The following is a 5,652-nucleotide window of genomic DNA, read 5'->3' on the forward strand; positions in this document are numbered from 1 at the left end:
ACAGTGTTCTCGAAGCTACCAGCATGAGTTTGACCAAACTATGGGAGGCAGTGGAAGACAGGAGTGCCTGGCATGCTCTGGTCCATGGGGTCACAAAGAGTCGGACACGACTAAACGACTAAACAACAACAGCTTGCAGGGAGGAGATGCTAGATTTGACAGAGAGAGGTCACTTTTGGGGGGGTTTTTAAGGCTCTGAAGGCTGCTGTCTGGAGGTTCTTGCAAATTTCAGTCACGTCCACACTGTATACATTTAAAGCACATGACTTCTCCCAAAGAAACCTGGCAACTATAGTTTGTTAAGGGTGCTGGGTACTCCAGTTCTTTCCAGAGACTAGCAATTTTCTACCTAGCAGAATCTAGGGGGTTGATTAGGTTGGCCCCCTCCAAGGGTGCAGACCCAGAGGGGCCCCAAAACTGTGCCTCTCCATGTTGGGCTAGGAGCCCATCCACCTATCTGCGGCCCACGGCCCAAGACTGGCAAAGGGGCTGGAGGTATCCCAGCCCTGATTTAGAAAATCAATTCATTCAGCCACTTTTGGAGCTACCACTATGAGGTCATCTAATCCTCCTCTGCCCTGCCCCCTGCCTCCCCCCCCAAAAAATAAGGTTTTTGTGTAGATTTAAATGCTTTACCTTCTACAGCCTGATGGCCAATGACATCAAAATGAAGTAATGACAGAGGGCTTCTTTCCCCCCCCCTTTTGTTTCGAGGAAGGAATGCATAATACTCAAGAGCTTAAGAATCCTCCAGGGCGATGCTCAAGGGACACCTTAACAGAGATATCTCAAGTAAACATCCTCTTGTTTGAGGAATGAGAAGCTGCAAAGTGAGTATTATCAGAACCCCACCATTCAAATTCTGGCCACAATAAAAATTGCATTTTTATTTGGTCAGGCGTTTTACGGACAAGAGGAAGACTGGAGTCATTCTTCCTTATCTGCTGAAGATGTTTAGTTAGTAGATGTTGTTTGTATTGTCTACAACTGAAGCAGGAGCACCCTAAATAGTGGAGATGGAGGCTCCTCTGAGGCCTGCTGATGAGACATGTTGACTTCTGTGACCCTTGAGTTGCATTTACCATTGCTGGTGTTGCTGGATTTGATTTAAATGCAGTACTTTGAACTTCATATAGCCCAGTGACTTTAAAAAGTTTGCCTCCTGCTTACTTGATAGCATTTTCTATGCATACCTCTGAAATGTCCTTCATTGTGTCAGATGTGTCAGGGCAAAAGCTCACCTATTTTTCAGATACTCCAGACTATTAAGAGGTGTGAGAAGCCTTTTCAAAGAAGAAAGGAAGCTTTAAAACACAAAAAAAGAAGAATGCAGGATGGATGTTCCTCACAATGGGTCACATTTCAATTTAAAATACATTCACCACAGGAAGCTAAACATATGTAAAAGGGAATTAAATCATGGAATGGCATTTGCCCATTTCATTCCCATTAGCATCTTTAAAAGGTTGGATGTTGTGTGTCTGCTGTACCTGGAAGAGAAGGCATCTCTGAGGCTGATCTAGTTATCCTAGATGGTTCTAGCTTTTCCTCAGCTCCTGCAGAAGGAAGGGGGAAGGGGCTTCTGGGAAACAGATCTAGAGTTTTTCACCTGTACTTTGCACCATGTTCTACCTCTGTGAACTAGGCCCTTGAACCCGTAGCCAGAGTCAAATGTCTGCTCACCTTCATCTGGTCTGGTGCCCTGGACCTGACCTTGTTTGTCTCTGCCTTATTTGTCTCTGGTAGTTTGTTATGGGTGCTGGGAATTGTAGTTCTGTGAGGAGTAAACTGTGGTTCCCAGGAGGGAGAGGAAAATGTGCTTTACGTGAATGGTGTGTATTCAACCCTGTTCTCACTTAACTCTGAACTGGGGTCCATTTCTCTCTACAGCTAATTCTGAAAAGGTTATTCACATATCAGTTCATTTCCCTGACATCTGGTCAGAAAATGTTTTGGATTGCTGTGTGTTTCTGCATTTTTAAAATAACTTTAAAAAATAAGCCTGGACTCTTTTTTTTATATAAAAAAATTAATAATGATAAAATATACACACAACAGGGGGAGATCAAAGGCAGCTGGGGGGGGGAATCCAAAACAGAAAAAAAAACCCAGCTGCTTGAATTTGTTCTTTTATCCCCAATGCGTTTTGATATATAATCTTTTTCTAAGGGTGGAGGAATTCTTATTCTCTCTTCTCCAAAAAAGAGGGGGCAGAATTCTTTATCCCTTCTTTTCCAAAGAGTCATCAGAAATAGATGCCTGGGAGTTAGTCGGCTGAAGCTATGAATATTTCTGAGCTGTTTCTTACCTTGTTTCAGGAATAAATTACAACTAATTGGGGGGAAGGGTTCCCTTGAAAAATAATATAGCAAAACACACCGAGAGCAAAAGAGCAATCCCGGCACCTGTTTTCTTTCTGTGTTGATCGTTTCAGCTCACACACCTCTTGTGCCGTGTGCAATCGCTTTGCAAATTCAGCAGCTAAATTCTACCGAAACCTGAACATTTTAAGTGGATAGAGTGATAAATGCAGTACAAACTTACAACAAACCAAAGCCACAAAACCAAACCATAGCTGGGGTTAAAAAGGAATCCTTCAGAATTACAGCCGGGTCAGTTTGGAGAAAGACCATCATTTCTAAGGGCATCCATTCGATATACAACATTATTTGTTTGAATCATAGGATTGTAGAGCTGGAAGGGCACCACGAGGGTCATCAAGTCCAACCCCCTGCAATCCAGGAATATGCGACTGATCAAACTTGCAGCCTTGGCGTTATAAGCACCAAGCTCTAGCCAGCTGAGCTATCCAGGCTGACAATAACAAACAGGTGTTTGTTTTGTTTCAGGGACACAGGATCATGAATCAAGCATTCTGCTCAGACTTTCCTTACAGTCCGATGATTAGCTGACATGAAGTCATTTCTTTTAGGAATTTGCACTTTGTGGTGGTTTCCCCTCTGCTACTCTTCGACTGAACTCTCCTGGTGGAGGCAATAGCTATTTAATATGCTGCCGTGACCGAAGTCAGTCTAGTGAGTAGTGTGTGCTAAGTTCAGATGTGCCAGTGATCCAGAGATGTGGCTGCTGTCAGTTTAAAGCCAGGGGTGGCTAACCTGTGGCTCCTTCATATGTTGCAGGACCCCAGTCCCCTTCGCCCCAGACCAGTGGAGCCACTGCAGGGCCGGATTTAGGATTGATAAGGCCCTAAGCTACTGAAGGTAATGGAGCCCTTTATATGTCCAGCTGTCCTTTGTCAACAACAAATTGTTGCTGTTTTTTGTGTTGAATATATGCTATATGGTAATTTATGGACCCTAATAGGTATCTAAAATGGGACGAGGGTGGCGCTGTGGGTTAAACCACAGAGCCTAGGGCTTGCCGATCTGAAGGTCGGCAGTTCGAATCCCCAAGACGGGGTGAGCTCCCATTGCTTGGTCCCTGCTCCTGCCAACCTAGCAGTTCGAAAGCACATCAAAGTGCAAGTAGATAAATAGGTACCGCTCCGGCGGGAAGGTAAACGGTGTTTCTGTGTGCTGCTCTGGTTCGCCAGATGCGGCTTAGTCATGTTGGCCACATGACGCTGTACGCTGGCTCCCTCAGCCAGTAAAGCGAGATGAGTGCTGCAACCCCAGAGTCGGCCACGACTTGACCTAATGGTCTGGGGTCCCTTTACCTTTACCTTTAATAGGTATCTAAAGCCGTTTGCAGATGTTGCCATGCAACCATTCCATGCTAAATGTAGGCACCCTGTATATAGAAATGAGCAAACCAGTGATAGTTTAGGGAGCAGGCTAGAAGGCCTTACATCTTAGGAGCCTATACAACACAAAACAATGTTGCTGTATGCAGGTTTTACTTTATTTCCGCAGGGCCTGCAAGACAGAGCTTTGGTTTGGACTCAGTCTGACCCTTATGTTTCCCGCCCCTTATGGTTTTGGCTACTTTTAAAATGAGGCTGCATTTTAAATTGTATTTTAACCTGTATTTTAAATTGATCTCCCCCCCCATTATGTTTTTATTGTAATTTTACTGGTGTTAGCTGCCCTGAGCCCAGCTCTGGCCAGGGAGGGCGGGGTATAAATAAAAATTATTTATTATTATCATTATTATTTGTTTTTTATCTTATATTTTGGAAATGTACACCCAGTTTTTTTCCCTTTACATTTTTTTTGGGGGGGGGGCAAGAGAGCTATAGCTTGTTTAGCTATATGTAAATCCGGCACTGCACCACAGTTTGCCCGGGCTGGTGAAAGTTAAGAGTATGAACACAGCTAGAATGCCACAGGTTCCCCGATCCCTGATTCAGAGCCTTCTTCATGGAGCTGTCTGGGATAGTTCACGTGGCAGAGACTCTTAATCTTAGGCTCATGGGTTCAAATCCCACATTCTGCTGCCTGAGGCGGCTGCTTCATCCCGCCTCATAGGTGGGTCGGACCTGCATGCAAAGCAGATGGTCTACCCTTGAGCTGTGATCTTTCCAAGGAGAGCATCGGTCGGACGTGGATTTAAAGGACAGTTCCAAGCCTTCAGGGACACGGGTGGAGCTGTGGGTTCAACCACAGAGCCTAGGACTTGCCGATCAGAAGGTCGGCGGTTCAAATCCCAGTGACGGAGTGAGCTCCCGTTGCTCGGTCCCTGCTCCTACCAACCTAGCAGTTCGAACGCACGTCAAAGTGCAAGTAGATAAATAGGCAGGAAGGTAAACGGCGTTTTCATGCGCTGCTCTGGTTCGCCAGAAGAGGCTTAGTCCTGCTGGCCACATGACCCAGAAGCTGTACGCTGGCTCCCTCGGCCAATAAAGCAAGATGAGCGCCGCAACCCCAGGGTCGGTCACGACTGGACCTAATGGTCAGGGGTCCCTTTACCTTTACCTTCCAAGCCTTTAACGCCCACCCCCTTGCCCCACAGCACAGGGGCCCAGGGCTGGCGTCCAAATAGTGGACATTTTCCCAAGGATGCTATGTGTTGACACTGGATCTGCCACAACCCCACTTATACCTATGTTATAAAAAAAGTTCATACCGCTTTTCCCTGTTCTCTCTCCATGATAGTTTGTAAGGCAAACTTGATAAATATTCCCCACCCTTCTTCTCTCATTTCTTTTTCAGTAATGTGGGGAAGGGGAGCCAAAATCCAGCCCCGCTTAGGAAAGAAGCAACTGTTCCAGTCCTGCTTGAAATTCCAGATTCTTTTTCGTTGGCTTCCGAGAGCTAAAGTGAATAAATATGCCCCTAAGTGATGCTAGGAGGTTGTAATTATTTTAATTAGAAAAGGTGGCCTCGGAGAGTCCCTGGGTCTCAGTCTATTTTATGAAAATGCAGGGGGGGGGGGGAGGGAGAGAAAGAATAGGAAGGGGGGGGGGGAGAGAACCACCAGGAGGTCTAGCACTTAATAAATGTGAACTGATTACAAATCTTCCTCCCGACAACTGTGCTTTTGTCTTAAACTGGCTTAATAGGGTTTTTGTGCATGGGCCCACGTGCGTTGTTTTTGTTTTTTTAAAAAGGCGATATAAAGGGGCATGACAGCTTAGGAAATAGAGGTGGATTTGGAATTTTAATTTGTAACACTGTTCCTGGGGAAAACAACTTGATTTGTGTTTGGCCTGGTGGAGCCCAATTGCAGGAGTTTGGGATTCATGTCCAGACC

At 45.5% G+C, this 5,652-nt stretch overlaps 1 long non-coding RNA gene across 1 annotated transcript; it reads left to right on the top strand.

The window, feature by feature from the left end:
• The first annotated feature begins 654 nt into the window (after nt 1-654).
• On the top strand, nt 655-5,289 carry LOC307210161. The gene is made up of 3 exons (XR_013835889.1): nt 655-830; nt 3,141-3,221; nt 5,112-5,289. It is a non-coding gene; the product is annotated as an uncharacterized lncRNA (long non-coding RNA).
• Nucleotides 5,290-5,652: the final 363 nt, after the last annotated feature.

This window comes from Podarcis cretensis (assembly GCF_951804945.1).
Source record: "Podarcis cretensis genome assembly, chromosome: 2".
NCBI classification, from domain to species: Eukaryota; Metazoa; Chordata; class Lepidosauria; order Squamata; family Lacertidae; genus Podarcis; species Podarcis cretensis.